At 44.5% G+C, this 19,805-nt stretch overlaps 1 protein-coding gene across 2 annotated transcripts in view; it reads right to left on the reverse strand.

Annotated features, from left to right (window-relative positions):
• SLC8A2 (solute carrier family 8 member A2) overlaps nt 1-18,621 on the reverse strand; it is a 176,904-nt gene extending 158,283 nt beyond the window's left edge. Inside the window, exon 1 of one of the 2 annotated variants that reach the window (XM_056541530.1) lies at nt 18,425-18,621. The gene's annotated coding sequence lies outside the window, so the exon portion shown is untranslated. The remainder of the gene's footprint in view (nt 1-18,424) is intronic. The other variant, XM_056541529.1, reaches the window with a different exon arrangement.
• Nucleotides 18,622-19,805: the final 1,184 nt, after the last annotated feature.

The raw sequence follows: 19,805 nt of genomic DNA on the forward strand, positions 1-19,805 counted from the left end.
GGCCTGCGTCGGGGATGTTTATTTTTGGAGGAACAGTTGTCTTGGTGACTGAATCGTATTAGATGATATAAAGTCCCAGGCAGTGTAGACTGGAATCTTCTGCAGATGATTAGAGCTCTGGAGCTTTCCTCATTCACATCTCCAGCTGACATAATTGTGGTAGCACAGCCTCCTGTCGTTTCATAGTCCCATTCATGGGTCAAGGCAACAGTTTTATAAGTCCTAGAGAATACGTTCTACCACCAGAGTGGACCTCAGCTACCAATGGACAAAGACTGTTATCACGTAATTGACAAATGTGATGACTGAGAGCTATAAGTCTCCGTACATCATCTGGTGGGGAGGGTTACAAATTATTGATAAAAAGCCCCTGATTGAAGAGTGGGCACAGGGTGGCAGCAATTGAAGCATGTGAAAGCATTGGTAGATATCTAGCCTGCCCAAATGTCAGAGAAATGAGGTGGAATGAATGGAGAACGTGCATTATTAATGTCAATGCTAAGTAGGGTGAGAGCAAAGGGGACATAAATGTGCATACATATATACACAGAAACAACATGCAAGTTCAGTAGAGCTAAACATGCTACTGGTGAATAGGGGCCAAAATCTGTCAGCTATCAGGCTGAACTTCAATGACTTAAAGCAAATTCAGAAACCCCTGCCCTGGACCTGAAGCAGTGGCATACATAGACGAAATGGGGCCCCACAGCAAGGATTAAAACTGGCCTCCAATTATGGTGCCGGAATTTGACTGCCTCCCAAGGACAAAAGGGTCTGATGTTTTTTTCTGCTTGCTTTCCAAGACTCTTAGGTCAGTACCCCCCTATTCTTCTATGTTTTGACAGTTCAGCAGAATTTCTTACCAGTTTCTTAGTAGCAAAAGAAATGGAACCAACCAATGCTGATTGCCCATTCTCTAAGGGCCCCATAGCAGCCAACTCTATTTCTCTTCCAATTTCAGCCAACTTTATTTCTCTTCCACTAGATCTTGACTATAACCTCCTTCCATTGTGATTTGGCTGAATTCCTGTCTAAGTGTACACAGGAACATAAATTATGTTACAGGATGAAAAGAAGAAGGATAGCATGAAATACCAAAGGAAGTTGTAAAATATCTATATTCTTTTAATTCTCACTCCCTTTTTGCATTAGTTTCAAACAACCTTTTTACACCTTCTTTACTTCACAAATCGGTAAGAGAGGTTAGTTCCTTATCTTAGGACCTCACTGTATCCTGTTCAACATACTAAGTACATGAATATCTATTGATTTCAGTAGGTACCCTTGTCATGGAAAGGTAACCCTTGCCTCAAGGGGGTCGCGACCTCAAGACATCCCACAATCAGATTCTAGGTCCTCAATCTAATAGTGTTGTGCCGAATGCTCGATGCGCTTCACATAGAACATTCTTCATAAAGATATTTTGCTGTTACCCGTCTTTATTCACATTCATTGCCTTATACAGTGATTTTTCATTTCCTCTATTTCCTCCAGTTCTTATATTAATAAGTTATGGCCATAAGTTATGGTAATAAAATCTCACTTTTCCTGAATATAAGTTATGGAAACATATTCTTTCCAACTCACAAAGTTCCGTACAGCTCCTGGGCATGCAGAATCACAGAGATGATCTCTTGCTTCGAATTACCATCAAGGGCCAGGATGGTTGCATAAAAGTCAGTGTATACAGAATCGGTACCATTGCATGTTGTGTTAAAGGAAAAATGCTAATTCAAAAATTATCCTAAATTTGTCCATAGGGGCAGAATGATCATAGATAGGTCAGATTCGTCATTCTACTTAGTTTGTCAAACAAATATCTGACTGGGTCTAAAAACAGTCAAATATATTACTTCCATTCCCTTGCTCTGATGTACAGTACACTGCAATGTGCTTTCTGCATTGGTCCATTGAGTTTAATGTACCAGACATAAACTACTGGTGACAACATTTGGTCCACTTCTTGAATGTATACTGTATACGCAAACACAGCATGCCACACATTTCAGACCTACACTGAAACAGTATACGTTCGGACAATTGACTGAACGTAGTTACTAGTAGACAACATTCAGTCCTTTAAACTCAATGGGGGATATTTATCAAAGTTGTCTATGTCCCGCATCAATATAGACCAAACTACAGAGGGTTAGTCTGGTCTATTGTGCGCCTAATTTATCAAATGGCGCACAGCTCTTGATAAATTCTGTGCACAGACTGCATGTTCTATGCTTTAGACTGTATTTAAACCTGCTCCAACATGGTCTGACATTTCGGCGTACTTTCAGCCTATGCGACTTGTCGCTGAAAAGTCGCTTTTGATAAATTCAGCACCAATGCATTTTCCAATGCATTTCAGTCTAAAATAGACTAGAATGCATCATGTTCTAAAAATCCTCTAGAGCAAAAGTCGCAGAAAAGTCGCACAGATTTAGACTGCGACTTTCTGTGAGACAAATTTAGACAAGAAAAACCAGTCTAAATCCTTTGATAAATCTCCCCCAATATATCTGCTGTGAGCACTCCACAGTATATACTACAATACCTCTTTTCAGGTATTCCTATGTATTCCTTCAACATCAACAAAAGTGTGCATTGAATGTGAATGTACCCTAATGTTCAGATTTTAATAAAATACATTTGTAGTGGCCCAGTAGGGGAGGTGTTACCCCGTATCCTTGCTGCCCTGTCAGGCAGCCTCCCTGCAGTGTCCCCCCTCACCTGCATGTGTTCTACTGTAATTGTATATTATCCCCTATATTATATATACAGTATAAGAATGTTGTATCTTTAATAAAGGTTAACATATGATCATCAGTTGTCACATGAGTTGTCATGTGATTGTTACCAAGGAGGTATCAGTGACCAGGTGACCAATGTGACCCCACCAGAGTCTCCCCCATAAAAGCCCTGGGAGGAGTCTCTTCTCTCAGAGTCTTTGCTGAGGTGCAGTTGAGCCTAAGAGTCTGGAGTCATAGGAGCCTCAAGTCAAGTCTACAGCCACAAGCTACAAGTCTACAAGTAAGATAAAGTCACTGCTTAGTCTGTCTCCAGTCCAGTCAGTCACTGTCATCTATAGTCAAGTCAACGTGGAGTGCACTAAATTGTCCAAAACCACTGCAAGTCCTAGCAAGCCCTGAGGTCTCTGAAGTCACTGGTCACCTCCGTGGCCCCGGCTACACTGTATAGACTGTTCCATCTGTCACTCAGTAAAGCTACCATTGTCCGTAACTTGGCATCTGAGTCATTATTGCCCCTGTACCTAGCCCAGGATCAAGCGGTATACCTTTGGGTGGTATTGAGGATAAACCACACCCTGGTGTCACAAATACAAGGGGTTAATGCTATCTGCCCCTAGGATAATTCCATCTGCCCTGCATCACACCCCATACCACAAATTGATCTAAGGGTATGTAGCCAAGAGGAAGGGGGAGCAGGAATAGTTGGATACTAAACAAAATGTATCTCCTATACATAAGAAAGGTGATAGATGTATGATTCCTGGGGGTCTGACCATTGGGACCCACACTGATAATGTGAACGAGGGCCCGAGTCCCCAGTTTAAATGGAACAGGGGCAGGTCTATGGTGGAGATTTATCAAAACCTCTGCAGAGGAAAACTTTAGGAAGGCCTGTAAAAAATTAAAGAAGCGATCTGATTGGTAGCTATGGGCAACTGGACAACTTTTCCTCTGCACAGGTTTTGATAAATTTCCCCCTATGAGTGCCAAAGAAAATCCAAGCACGGCACTATCTCCACCAGTCCCTTGGAGTTTAGAGAAGCAATGCACATGCTTGACCACTACTCTATTAAAAATGGTGACCCTTAATCTAATAGTCGTTGGGGGGGGGCAGCAGTGCACTATTTGGAGTGTGTTCTGTTTCAATATTTTCCTTTTTGTTTTGTACACTGTTCTGGAAAAATGGTAAGTGTACTGTTATTGGTTGATGTTGTCAACAAGACCAGTTTGCTACATGTTGGACCACTGGGCAAATTTTTGTTTATGCCAGTAACTTTGTGTTCACACAGTGGCATATATATGATATTTGGGGAAAGTACCATATTAAGAAAGCCCCTGCAGCACTTTTTCTACATATGTGGTGTTTTTGCCTATGCCACTGTGTGCAAGCTGTTTATAACGTACAACCATTTTCGAGGAATGTGGTGTCAACCCAAGGTTGAGCCCACTCAAAAAGTACTTATGTGGTCAATACACAAGTCATATTAGGAGGACTTGATTCTAGGTATTGAAGTCCGTCACTTTGTAAGTGGTTTTAAGTGCATGTTTATCTCCAGCAGAGAAAGAATAGGATCCCTTCATTATTAGGATGGATGAGGGTTCTAGAAACTGATCACACTCTGACATGGAATGAAAGACAATGTGAGCCTAAAGGGAATCTGTCAGCTGTATTTGTTGCTGAGAGCTGCAGACACTGTTGGATAGCTTCTAGGGTATAGAAGCAAACTGCCATGCTATGGCACTTAAAGGGGTGCTCTGGTGAAAACCTTTCTTCTTTTAAATAAATATTTGTAAATTACTTCTATTAAAAAATCTTAATCCTTCCTGTACTTATTAGCTGCTGAATACTACAAAGGAAATTATTTTCTTTTTGGAATGCTCTCTGATGACATCACAAGCACAGTTCTCTCTGCTGATGTTATTATAATAAAAATAATGCTTTATTTATTGTTGGCCTTAGTGGGATTTGAACCCAAGTCCCCAGCACTGCAAGGCAGCAGTGCTAACCACTGAGCCACCATGCTGCCTTTAGCATACATCTGCTATGCACGGTTGCTAAAATGGACAGAGATGTCAGCAGAGAGCACTGTGCTCGTGATGTCATCAGTGTTCCAAAAAGAAAGGAATTTCCTCTGTAGCATTCAGCAACTAATAAGTACTGGAAGGATTAAGATTTTTTAATAGAAGTCATTTACAAATATGTTTAACTTTCTGCCACCAGTTGATTTAAAAGAAAAAAGGTTTTCACCGTAGTACCCCTTTAAGCAACTTGGCTCTTCCTTCTTGACACTTGGCTGACCAATAAAAAGGTGATTTGATAATGTGGACAGCCAACATCAGCTTCAGGAAAGATAGAATTTGCTTTTATACCCTAACAGCTGTCCAACAGTGTATACATCTCTTAACAGTGAATAAAGATGCCAAATTCTCTTTAAGAATAGGGTCACACATGTTGTATTTTGCTGCATATTTTCTGCAGCTGATTTTGCTACCCATTGACTTCAATGGTTAGGAAAATATGCAGCAGCAAATACGCAGCAAAAATACAGCAAAATATGGCGCACATAACCCTACTCTAGTTTTTCCAATTTTTTTTTTTACTTATCCTCTTATAAAAAACATAGGTGAAGGGTACAGTGTTTAATCAGTTAGGATTTGACCAGTTAAACCCCCACCAATCACAAGAACTGGGATCCCCTGTCCTCCAAGAGACTAGAGCAGCAGCATGTGCGCTCAGCCAATGCACCATTTATTCCTTCACTCTTTATAGGACTGACCCATAGAGAGATAGAGAATGAATGAAGTTCTACCACTCCACTCTCTCAGAGGACAATGGACCTCCGTTCTCATCATTGGTGGGATTTCAGTGGTCAGACCCAAACTAATCAGATACTTATACTCTAATATGTGGATAGGTGATTGGTTTAAATCTTGGGATAACCCTTTTAATAATGTAGCTAGTTATGCAGAAGCTATAAAGTGCCCCTCAATCACATATTATAAGATGGGCTGGGTACCCATGATATACCGTATTTTTCGCCCTATAGGATGCACCGGCATATAAGACGCACCCAATTTTAAAGGTGCAAAGTCTAGAAAAAAAAGATTCTGCACCCAACAGTGATCTTCAGCCTGCGGACCTCCAGATGTTGCAAAACTACAACTCCCAGCATGCCCGGACAGCCAACGGCTGTCCGGGCATGCTGGGAGTTGAAGTTTTGCAACATCTGGAGGTCCGCAGGTTGAAGACCACTGGTATAGGAGGTAATACTCACGTGTCCCCGCCGCTCCGGACCCGTCACCGCTCGTCACTGCTGCCCTGGATGTCGCTCCATCGCTGTCGCCGCGTCCCCGGGGTGTCCCCGACGCTCCGGATGTCTTCTTCACCGGTATCCACGCTCTCCTTCGCCGTCATCACGTCCCTACACACGCCGCTCCTATTGGATGACAGGATGGCGTGCGCGACGATGTGATGACGTCGACGGAGAGCGCCGGCCACGCAGGGGATCCCGGCACGGAGCAGACACCGAGGAGGCAGGTAAGGTCCATCCCGGTGTCCTGTAAGCTGTTCGGGACACCGCGATTTCACCGCGGCGGTCTCGAACAGCCCGACTGAGCAGCCGGGTTAGTGTCACTTTCGCTTCAGACGCAGCGGTCAGCTTTGATCGCCGCATCTGAAGGGTTAATACAGGGCATCACCACGATCGGGGATGTCCTGTATTAGCTGCGGGTCCCGGCCGTTGATGGCCGCAGGGACCACCGTGATAGGTGTGTATTCGCCGTATAAGACGCACCAACTTTTCCCCCCAGTTTTGGGGAAGGAAAAGTGCGTCTTATATGGCGAAAAATACGGTAGTCTCTCCTCCATGAGCCAATCGTTCTCTGCACCTGGAGTACACACAAGAAAATAGCTGTGACATTTATGCTGCGTACAGAAAAGTTACTGCCTGCCGGCGGAAAAAAGTACTGTGCAGAATATAAAACCAAAGGCTAAAACATAGCAATTCATTTCATAGTGGGGTCCATTACATCCACTACATTACATTATGGGGGTTTTCTGTTTAAAGAACTCATATATTAAGATACACTAATAAAGTGTTGGGAAGGTTCATGACCCTCATCAAAATATAGTTTTTCATGTATGAGGACCTAAGGAGTATATTTATATAAAAAAATAAAAAAATAAACAAAAGAAATGGCACTATGTAAGTGCTGTTATCACTGTTAGATACAATAATGAACAGTATAGATAGATATGTGCTCACCAGGCAGTGTTGCACTACAGGCACAACACTGTAAATTGCATTCAGATATAATCAATATCTTTCTCATGTGTGTCCTCGAGGCAGCTGGCATCCGACACCATTGGAAACAGTAAGGTAGCCACAGACAAGAAAGCGAAGAGAATTCAGGGAATTTCTTACAATAAGGACGCATATAGTGGTTGTGGAGGGGAGGTCAGATGGCCAAATAACAGACTTTATATAGCAAAATAAAAAACGTTTATTATATATATGGTCAGCACATTAAGCAAATCGCATTGTCCACATGCACTGCTCAAAAAAAATAAAGGGAACACTAAGATAACACATCCTAGATCTGAATGACTGAACTAATCGTATGAAATACTTTCGTCTTTACATAGTTGAATGCGCTGACAACAAAATCACCCAAAAATTATCAATGGAAATCAAATTTATCAACCCATGGAGGCCTCGATATGGAGTCACACTCAAAATCACAGTGAAAACCCCACTACAGGCTGATCCCACTTTATGTAATGTCCTTAAAACAAATCACAATGAGACTCAGTAGTGTGTGTGGCCTCCACGTGCCCGTATGACCTCCCTACAATGCCTGGGCATGATCCTGATGAGGTGGGGGATGGTCTCCTGAGGGATGTCCTCCCAGACCTGGACTAAAGCATCCGCCAACTCCTGGACAGTCTGTGGTACAACGTCGCGTTGGTGGATGGAGTGAGACATGATGTCCCAGATGGGCTCAATTGGATTCAGGTCTGGGGAACGGGCAGCCAGTCCATAGCATCAATGCCTTCCTCTTGCAGGAACTGCTGACACACTCCAGCCACATGAGGTCTAGCATTGTCTTGCATTAGGAGGAACCCAGGGCCAACCGCACCAGCATATGGTCTCCCAAGGGGTCTGAGGATCTCATCTCGGTACCTAATGGCAGTCAGGCTACCTCTGGCAAGCACATGGAGGGCTGTGCAGCCCCCCAAAGAAATGCCACCCCACACCATTACTGACCCACCGCCAAACTGGTCATGCTGGAGGATGTTGCAGGTAGCAGAACGTTCACCACTGCGTCTCCAGACTCTGTCACATCTGTCACGTGTGTTCAGTGTGAACCTGCTTTCATCTGTGAAGAGCACAGGGCGCCAGTGGTGACTAATTTGCCAATCTTGGTGTTCTCTGGCAAATGCCAAATGTCCTGCACGGTGTTGGGCTGGAAGCACAACCCCCACCTGTGGATGTAGGGCCCTCATAGAGTCATTTACACATTTGTGGTCTGCTGAAGGTCATTTTTCAGGGCTCTGGCAGTGCTCCTCATGCTTCTCCTTGCAGAAAGGCAGAGGTAGCGGTCTTTCTGCTGGGTTGTTGACCTCCTACGGCCTCCTCCACATCTCCTGATGTACTGGCCTGTCTCCTGGTAGAGCCTCCATGCTCTGGACACTACACTGACAGACACAGCAAACCTTCTTGCCACAGCTCGCATTGATGTGCCATCCTGGATGAGCTGCACTACCTGAGCCACTTGTGAGGGTTGAAGACTCTGTCTCATGCTACCACTAGAGTGAAAGCACCGCCAGCATTCAAAAGTGACCAAAACGTCAGCCAGGAAGCATAGGTACTGAGAAATGGTCTGTGATCACCACCTGCAGAACCACTCCTTTATTGGGGGTGTCTTGCTAATTGCCTATAATTTCCACCTGTTGTCTGTTTCATTTGCACAACAACATGTGAAATTGATTGTCAATCAGTGTTCTTCCTGAGTGGACAGTGTGATTTCACAGAAGTGTCATTGACTTGGAGTTACATTGTGTTGTGTAAGTGTTCCCTTTATTTTTTGAGCAGTGTATTTACTAAATGTCTTTACCATTTTCTATACCAAGCCCATTATTCTGCAATCTGATCACCTTCCAGCTCCACCATAGGCTTCCTTATTGTAAGGGATTCCCCGGATTCTCTTCACTAACCTGTCAGATGTGAGAGGACCCAACAGATCTATACAATACACAGACACAGCAAGAATTTCAGTGGGACTTGTGCAATCGTTAGATTCCCCTGAAGTGGTGGTGCGAAAGGTGAACTAAACACTTGTTGATCGGTTTCTTAGCAGATCCCAGCAGATCGCTGGAGGTCCTAAAATCCATACAAGTGTATATAAGTGTATTGTTAGGAGACCCTTTCAACCAAACAAGATTGTAGAAAGGGGGCAACTCCTTTAAGCAATCTGTAAGATGTCCTATCAAGAATGAACTAGATGCAATTGTACCCAATAGATATCCACTCCCCAAACAAAAGTTGGATCTTTCAATTACTGCAAAGTATGGAGGATCTCACTAAATGTGTAACGGACAATTTGTTGGCTTTTCATTGGGTGGAACTGTCCGATTTTTATAGATGTCCTCAATGGAATGGAAACCAGAATGTGGAAGGTTCCCTTTAAAGGGGTATTCCAGGCAAAAACTTTTTTTATATATATATCAACTGGCTCCGGAAAGTTAAACAGATTTGTAAATTACTTCTATTAAAAAATCTTAATCCTTCCAATAGTTATTAGCTTCTGAAGTTTTCTGTCTAACTGCTCAATGATGATGTTACGTCCCGGGAGCTGTGCATGATGGGAGAATATCCCCATAGGAGCTGGACAGCTCCCGGGACGTGAGTCATCGTTGAGCAGTTAGACAGAAAACAACTCAACTTCAGAAGCTAATAACTATTGGAAGGATTAAGATTTTTTAATAGAAGTCATTTACAAATCTGTACATTTCCGGAGCCAGCTGATATATATAAAAAAAAGTTTTGGCTTGGAATACCCCTTTAACCCCTTAAGGACAATGGACATACTCCTACGCCCCCGTTTCCGAGTCCTTAAGGACCGAGGACGTAGGAGTACGTCCTGTCCTTTCCCGGCCCCCTGCCGCTAGCCGGAGGGGAGCCGGTGCCCGATGCCTGCTGAAATCGTTCAGCAGGCATCGCGGCATATCGCCCAGGGGGGTCATTATGCCCCCCCATGTCGGCGATGGCCGCAGATCGCTGGACAATTCAGTCCAGCGATCTGCGGCGATTCCGGGTCAATCGGGTCTCCAGTGACCCGGTGACCCGGAATTACTGGCTGATCGGGGCCGTCAGAGACGGCCCCGAACAGCCAGAGCCTGCAGGGGTGAGGTGGCACTGGTGCCACCTCACGATCGCCCTGATTCGTCGGCCGGATTACCGGCCGACCAATCAGGGCGCCTGCTGCGGGTGTCACTCCCGCACCCGCTCCGCCCCTCTTCCAGAGGACGTGAGCGGGTGCGGGACGTGCACCCCGGGTGCTGGGGACCCCGATCCCCGGCGTTAATGTTGGGATCGGGGCCCCAGGAGCGACGACGGCGGCGGCAGCGGGACTGACCTGTGCGGCGATCAAGCAGCAGCAGGAGGTGAGTGACAGCCTCCTGCTGTTGCTTAGCAACAGCTCCCAGCATGCAAAAAGGGCATGCTGGGAGCTGTAGTTATGCAACAGGAGGAGGCAGACCACCATAACTCCCAGCATGCACTTATGGGCATGCTGGGACTTATGGTTTTGCAACAGCTGGAGGCACATTCTTTCTATGGAAAAATGTACCTTCAGCTGTTGTGTAACTACAACTCCCAGCTTGCACAAACAGCTTAAGTGCATGCTGGGAGTTGTAGTGGTGCATCTGGTGGTTGCATAACTACAACTCCCAGCATGCCCGTTGGCTGTCGGTGACTGCTGAGAGTTGTAGTTTTGCAACAGCTGAAGGCACACTGAGTTAAGTAGCAAACCAGTGTGTCTCCAGCTGTTGCATAACTACAATCCCCAGCATCCCCAGCCAAAGTAGTATGCCTCCCGCTGTTGCATAACTACAACACCCAGCATGCCCTTCCGCTGTCCGTACATGCTGGGGGTTGTAGCTTTTGCAACAGCTGAAGGCACACTGGTTGCAAAAGACTGAGTTTGTTGCCAAACTCGGTGTTTCACAACCTGTGTGTCTCCAGCTGTTGCAAAACTACAACTCCCAGCATGCACTGATAGACCGTACATGCTGGGAGTTGTAGTTTTGCAACAGCTGGATGTTCCCCCCCCCCAATGTGAATGTACAGGGTACACTCACATGGGCGGAGGATTACAGTAAGTATCCTGCTGCAAGTTTGAGCTGCAGCAAATTTTCTGCTGCAGCTCAAGCTGCCAGCGAGAAACTACTGTGAACCCCCCGCCCGTGCGACTGTACCCTAAAAACACTACACTACACTACCACACAATAAAATAAAAAGTAAAAAAACACTACATATACACATACCCCTACAATAAAAATGAAAAACGTCTGGTACGCCACCGTTTCCAAAACGGAGCCTCCAGCTGTTGCAAAACTACAACTCCCAACATGCACTGATAGACCGTACATGCTGGGAGTTGTAGTTTTGCAACAGCTGGATGTTCCCCCCCCCCCCCCCCCCCAATGTGAATGTACAGGGTACACTCACATGGGCGGAGGATTACAGTAAGTATCCGGCTGCAAGTTTGAGCTGAGGCAAATTTTCTGCCGCTGCTCAAACTGCTAGCGAGAAACTACTGTGAACCCCCCGCCCGTGCGACTGTACCCTAAAAACACTACACTACACTAACAAAAAATAAAATAAAAAGTAAAAAACACTACATATACACATACCCCTATACAACCCCCCTCCCCTCCCCAATAAAAATGAAAAACGTCTGGTACGCCACTGTTTCCAAAACGGAGCCTCCAGCTGTTGCAAAACAACTACTCCCAGTATTGCCAGATAGCCACTGACTGTCCAGGCATGCTGGGACTTTTACAACAGCTGGAGGCACCCTATTTGGGAATCACTGGCGTAGAATACCCCTATGTCCACCCCTATGCAATCCCTAATTTAGGCCTCAAATGCGCATGGCGCTCTCACTTTGGAGCCCTGTCGTATTTCAAGGCAACAGTTTAGGGTCACATATGGGGTATCGCCGTACTCGGGAGAAATTGTGTTACAAATTATGGGGGGTATTTTCTGCTATTACCCTTTTTAAAAATCTAAAATTTTTGGGAAACCAACATTTTAGGTAAAAATTTTTTTTTTTTTTTTTACATATGCAAAAGTTGTGAATCACCTGTGGGGTATTAAGGTTCACATTACCCCTTGTTACGTTCCCCGAGGGGTCTAGTTTCCAAAATGGTATGCCATGTGTTTTTTTTTGCTGTCCTGGCACCATAGGGGCTTCCTAAATGCGGCATGCCCCCAGAGCAAAATTTGCTTTCAAAAAGCCAAATGTGACTCCTTCTCTTCTGAGACCTGTAGTGCGCCAGCAGAGCACTTCTCACCCCCATATGGGGTGTTTTCTGAAGCGGGAGAAATTGGGCTTCAAATTTTGGGGGGTATTTTCTGCTATTACCCTTTTTAAAAATGTAAAAATTTTGGGAAACCAAGCATTTTAGGTAAGAATTTTTTTTTTTTTTAACAGATGCAAAAGTCGTGAAACACCTGTAGGGTATTAAGGTTCACTTTACCCCTTTTTACGTTCCCCGAGGGGTCTGGTTTCCAAAATGGTATGCCATGTGGGGTTTTTTTGCGGTTCTGGCACCATAGGGGCTTCCTAAATGCGGCATGCCCCCAGAGCAAAATTTGCTTTCAAAAAGCCAAATGTGACTCCTTCTCTTCTGAGACCTGTAGTGCGCCAGCAGAGCACTTTTCACCCCCACATGGGGTGTTTTCTGAATCGGGAGAAATTGGGCTTCAAATTTTGGGGGGTATTTTCTGCTATTATCCTTTTTAAAAATGTAACATTTTTGGGAAACCAAGCATTTTAGGTAAAACATTTTTTTTTATTTTTTACATATGCAAAAGTCGTGAATCACCTGTGGGGTATTAAGGTTCACTTTACCCCTTGTTATGTTCCCCGAGGGGTCTAGTTTCCAAAATGGTATGCCATGTGGTTTTTTTTGCTGTCCTGGCACCATAGGGGCTTCCTAAAGGTGACATGCCCCCAAAAACCATTTGTCGCTCCTTCCCTTCTGAGCCCTCTACTGCGCCCGCTGAACAATTAACATAGACATATGAGGTATGTGCTTACTCGAGAGAAATTGGGCTACAAATACAAGTAAAAATTTTCTCCTTTTTACCCCTTGCAAAAATTCAAAAATTGGGTTTACAAGAACATGCGAGTGTAAAAAATGAAGATTGTGAATTTTCTCCTTCACTTTTCTGCTATTCCTGTGAAACACCTAAAGGGTTAATACACTTATTGAATGTCATTTTGAATACTTTGGGGGGTGTAGTTTTTATAATGGGGTAATTTATGGGGTATTTCTAATATGAAGACCCTTCAAATCCACTTCAAACCTGAACTGGTCCATGAAAAATAGGGAGTTTGAAAATTTTGTGAAAAATTTCCAAATTGCTGCTGAACTTTGAAGCCCTCTGGTGTCTTCCAAAAGTAAAAACTCATAAATTTTATGATGCAAACATAAAGTAGACATATTGTATATGTGAACCCAAAAATGTTTTATTTTGAATATCCATTTTCCTTACAATCAGAGAGCTTCAAAGTTAGAAAAATGCAAAATTTTTATTTTTTTCATCAAATTTTGGGATTTTTCACCAAGAAAGGATGCAAGTTACCATAAAATTTTACCACTAAGTTAAAGTAGAATATGTCACGAAAAAACAATCTCGGAATCAGAATGATAACTAAAAGCATTCCAGAGTTATTAATGTTTAAAGTGACAGTGGTCAGAATTGCAAAAAACGCTCTGGTCCTTAAGGTGTAAAATGGCCTGGTCCTTAAGGGGTTAAGATAACTAATCTTTAGATCACTGAAGTCAAGGGTTAATTGCACACTATTTTTACTTTAATAAGTGAACCTGATGTTTTTTTTTCCCCATTCACCTCTAAATAAGATTAATCTCATTCACTGAATAGAACAATTGTCTTATACAGTGATCCCTCAACTTACAATGGCCCCAACATACAATAGTTTCAACATACAATGTTTTTTTCTGGACCATCGTAACTTGAAACCAGACTCAACATACAATGTACAGACAGTGCAGATCTGTGAAACGTGTCAATGGCCCGAACAACTGACCAATCATAATGGGCATTTTACTGGTAAAACCCCTCTATTACTGAAGTGCATGCACTGACTGGTGTCTGGTAGCGCCCCCTACAGTACAGGGAGGAACTACAAGTCCTGTATTACTCCTTACCTGTGCCAGGGTTAGCTGCTCCTTTAGACACCAAGTAAGGGCGGCTCCATTTGGGACAGTGTGTACTGTATAGGACCCTGAAGAAGCTCCTGTCCTCAACATAAACCATTGTTTCCCAACCAGGGTGCCTCAAGCTGTTGCAAAACTACAACTCCCAGCATGCCCGGACAGCCAACGGCTGTCCGGGCATGCTGGCAGTTGTAGTTTTGCAACATCTGGAGGCACTCTGGTTGGGAAACACTGACATAGACAGTGATTACAGCTTCCAGCAGATCTTTCTTACTTTTATATATAAGGATTTGCTTTATCTGTATTAGTTATCTACTTATTTTTCTTTAATCCTCACTTTTTCCTATTTTTGGATGACATTTTGGTGGCTTCAGAACCAATTACCAGGTTTCCATAGAGTTATGGTCTCAACATACAATGGATTCAACATACAATGGTCGTCCTGGAACCGATTAATATTGTAACTTGAGGGACCCCTGTATAGAGGAGGAGGAGACCTGCAGACTCCACAACAGGTGTGTAGCTAACACAACACACAACGCACAGAAACTCCCATCATTATAAACCATAAGCTTCTTTTATAGATTCGGCATCAATATCTGACCAGGGGGGTTTGGTTGCTGTTGGTGAAAGTCCAGTGCACAGTTTAGTACGACAGAGGGCTCTGATACAATGATATGTGCAAAAAAAAAAGCTGATCACAAGGTATCACAATGCTGGGACCCCCAGGGACCATTAGCTGATGTCCCCAAACATAAAAAGTCATGGACCTTGTATAGTAATTATACACTCAGTACCTGACAAATGGGCCATGGGCTCTAATAGCCCAAATACCTAAATCGTCTGGTGCTGAATGCAAATATCAGCATAGTAGTCCATGTATAGGCACGCAGGGAAGACTAGAGGACACCTGTGAACAAAAGAGAAGGAGCTGTCCAGGACTTCAGGACTTCATACCATACTTTAAGATAATGGTCTCCAACCAATGGGCTCTCAAGCTGAATAAAAAAATACAACTCCCAGCATGTCCTAAGAGCCTTAGGGATGGCAAAGCTATTAAAGAGCCACTCTTGGAAAAAAAAAAGGGTCAACTGTTCCCTATTTTTGGGCCGTAGGCGGTGGTGCATGACACAGAGAATCGAAGACCAACCTGGACGGAGACCCAGCTACTCAGATGTAGCACAAGGCAAAACACTTTGTATCAGTTCACCCGTGTGTACTACTTTAAGAAATGGCTTGTGATTCACCATTTACAGATATGGTAAAACTATTTGGCACAGGCCATTGAGGTATCAAGATGTATAATTGCTGATTTACATAGGACTAGAGGTAAACCAAATGCAGCTGTACTTGGGTATCTCCAGCGCTCTTATACAGAATACATGTAACGTGTGTTGACCCTGCCCTCTATGCAGTGGGGAGATTTGGTGGCCTCGTTTGGGGGGTCCCAGTGGTTAAAGGGGTACTCCGCCCCTAGACATCTTATCCCCTATCCTTTGTGGATGTTGAATTGCGGGGGTCCCACCGCTGGGGACCCCCGGGATCTCGGCTGCAGGACCCACCTGTTGCGGCTTCCGGAAACGCTGGAGGCTTCGGCTCCCAACCACGTTGACGTGAGATGGTGACGTCACGACTCCGCCCCAGTGTGACGTCACGCCCCGCCCCTCAATGCAAGTCTATGGGAGGGGGCGTGACAGCCGTCACGCCCCCTCCCATAGACTTGCATTGAGGGGGCGGGGCGGGACGTCACGCGGGGGCGGAGTCGTGACGTCACGATGGGGGCAGAGTCGTGACGTCACGATCTCATGTCCCTGTGGTCGGGAGCCGAAGCCTCCAGCGCTGCCAGAAGCCGCAACAGGTGGGTCCTGCAGCCGAGATTCCGGGGGTCCCCAGCGGTGGGACCCCGCGATTTGACATCCCCAAAGGATAGGGGATAAGATGTCCCCTATCTCAAAGGAGATCTGACATCTTATCCCCTATCCTTTCGATAGGGGATAAGATGTCTAGGGGAGGAGTACCCCTTTAACCCCACCTGCGATCAAACTCACAGGATAGGAGATAAGTCTTTAAACACTGGAGTGCCCCATTATGGTTGTAAGAAGGTCATATGAGCAAGATTGACAGAGGCGAAGAAAGGAGCGTAAGAGGGAAGATTTCTGGGTGACCGGGTGACTACAGCTGCTACCTTCTATCCATAGTTACAGTAGAAAAAAAAACTATTCTAGAGAACAAACTGCTATTGAGGGATAGACAGTGTATATAATGGAGAAGAGGTTTATTTGTCAGCAGATGTAGGGATGATAATTCTGTTACATGTAAAATGCATCATATACATCCCCAGCACACAGCACATGACGATATAAATATTCCTTAATTGACACAAATGGTGTAAAATGCATAAAAGAGAGTCACACCTGCTCACAATAGGCATGCAAGGATTCACATATAGAGAACCAATCAGACATACACTGGACTAGGAATGTATGCAGGGAATCACACGGCCGGTTAGGAACGCATGCATGAATTCCCACATATGGTGAGCCATACATGCTATGAATTACACAGATGGTCTCACACACATGGATGAATGGATAGGAATACTTGACCCCCAATGAACGCTCTATTGTCATCTTCCTTAGCAACATGGATCACTTAGCTATATTTAGTAATATACCCATCCGAGTATCGTAAGTGGCACATATAATAATATCCACCAAGCTGGATCAGCATGTTATGGCTCATATTAGAGAGGACTCACAACAAGTCAGGCATCAAAGAGGCGAGACACCGTAAGGAAGCTCGAGAGAAGCTTAAAGAGATAAGCATACAGCAAAGCTTCCCGGTTCCTATATTATTTGGTACCTTTTGGAAAAAATAGAGTATTTTGTGCGCTGTGTGACGGTGGCCTTAGACTAGACTGAAGATCAGCTCATAATCTTTTGCATTAAGTCTCCAGACGTGGACATATTTGTACATTGCTTGGTCTCTAAAATGAGGCTTCTACCTCATGTTTTTTTTTTTTTTTTTTTTTTTTTGCTTTTCTCTGGATCATCACTATATGGTAATGGGATGAATTGGATGGATATGTGTTGTTGTTTTTTAGCCTTATAAACTATGTAAGGTCCGGCTAATAACCCACAATGTGGCCATATAACCCCCTTCTTCCGTCTTTTACCACATCTTCTTGCACCACCAAGTACTGTCCATCTATGCTACACAGCTGCCTTGACAGCATTTTCACAGAACATGAAGATTCCCCTCCTCTGTGACTGCTGACAGTACAATACACACTAGATATTCTGCATATTACAACACTACAAATTACCATTATGTGATTGAGTACAATATGAGGCACTAACCAATGGGAAACATACGTTGTTGATGGGTCAGCTCTACACTGGGTGAGTTTTGCTCCTTGACCATTCACCTATTTTATTCCATAGGGGATGAGGGCGCTAATTCCAACCATTCCCAATACATAGAACCCCCTCCCGTGTTTTGTCAGATAAGAAGACCCTACGTGGAATATACGTCCCCATATTAGGGGACAGGGTAATAAACTAGAACAACATATATAGACAGGGGGGATGTGCAAAGCCTTCAATTAGCTGCTTCAATGAAAGCCATAATTCATCCCCACGTGCTCCATGTTCTGGAGCTGCCACTTGTGGACTGGCAACAGAGAACGCATTAAAGAAGCCCATACTGGAGTCCAGCAAGGTGTTCCCATGAATGGAGGTGGTGCTGGAAATGATCACAGGGCACTTGCCATCTGCCTGATGGGACATCATGTTTTTTTTTAGATAAAGAGGTAGAGGAAGATCTTATTTAGAGGAAGGTAATATGAAGGCGGCGGAGATAGCAATGGGGAGATTCACATGGGAAGCCAAGGGAGCCAGCATGGAGCGGAGTGTGTGACGAGAAGAGATAATGTGCTGTTTATGTGGGGGGGGGGGGGGGACAGGGGACGGATTCGGAGAGAGGTGCAATTACAACACATTAAGATTAAGGAGGAGGATAATGGAAAACACAAAGTGGATAGTGGAACAGATGCGGGGACTGAGGAGAGAGAGCCGGGAACAAGGGGCAGCACAGAGACAGAGGCTATTGTCATGATACCAGGCACAGCCACACACAGGGACGGGTATGTAGGCAGAGGAGTGGCACCGCAAAGCCCCCAGATAGATAGATGGATAGACATCCTCCTCACCTGCTCCCTGGTCTCTCTTCCCTCATCACAGACTCAGATGCATGTCTGTCCTCTCTGTGCTCAGGGGTCCCTTGCTGCTTGGAGTCGGGGGGTTGCAGGAGTATCAGTGTCTGCGGAAAAGCCTCAGCTCCCACCCCCCTGCTTTCTCCTCTCCTCCACAGCTGTTGCGCCTCCAGCTTCTCTCCACCTCCACTCCCTCTCCCTTGCCTGTCTGGATCCGCATATTGCTTTCCCCCTCCCTGAGTCTCCACCCTCTATTCCCCTCCACATTTCACCCACCTCCTCTCTCGCTTTCTCCCTCTTGCTTTCTGAGCTGCTATTCTCTTCTCTCATTTCAGCACCTGGACAGCGACACACACACAAAAAACTCCCTACACCCACATGTGACTATCACACCTGGAGGGCTCCTACAGCATGGGGCGATGGCTTATAGCAGAACGAGTAATAGGGGGTGGCGTAGTTTTAGGGATCGGGTGCATGTCTATGGCTGGGTTCACACCACGTTTTTGCAATACAGTTTCCCGTATCATGTTTTTGATTAAAAAACTGATTCCTCAAAGCCTGACTATACTGTATCAAAACGTGTGTACACATTTTAATCAGTATACGGTTGAAAACCATATACGGTTTAAAAAATTATGTCCGGTTGCATCCATTTTTTAAGAAAAACAACGTATACGTTTTAAACTTTTTACACCATTATGAATAAAGTTTCACTTGTTTGATTGAAATTCCAAGAAAAAAACAGTGCAAAGTCAAACACCGTATGGTGAAAACCGGATGGAATCATACGCACATTTCTGTACGGTTCCCATTGACTCCTATGTTAAAAAAAATAAAATAAAAAAGATATACGTTTCAATACGGTTTTTCACCCGGACCAAAAACCATAGGAGGCTACAGTTTTGTGTACAGGGTAAAAACTGACAAAACCATACAAGATGTAAAACGGATGAAACCGGATGCATTTTTTGGCATACGGTTTTCAATGGAGAGTCAATGCATACGGTTTTCAATACGGTTCTGTACGGTTTTCAAATTGAAACGTATACGGGAACTGTATTGCAAAAACGTGGTGTGAACCCAGCCTAACAATTCTATTGGAAATGTGAATTGACGCGAATGGCGAATCTCTGTACGGCGCTGCAGAATAACAATTGGAAATAAAAAAAATAAAAAAATTTAAATGCAGGGAATACAGCTATGTCAATAATGGTTATATGGATATTAGGGTTTTTCAGCCAGTGTGTCTCCAGCTGTTGCAAAACTACAACCTCCAGCATGCCCGGACAGCCTTCGGCTGTCCGGGCATGCTGGGAGTTGTAGATTTGCAACAGCTGGAGATACACTGTTTGGAAAACAGTGATTTAGGGTAAAACCT

Source organism: Hyla sarda, chromosome 9, assembly GCF_029499605.1.
Source record: "Hyla sarda isolate aHylSar1 chromosome 9, aHylSar1.hap1, whole genome shotgun sequence".
Lineage (NCBI taxonomy): Eukaryota > Metazoa > Chordata > Amphibia > Anura > Hylidae > Hyla > Hyla sarda.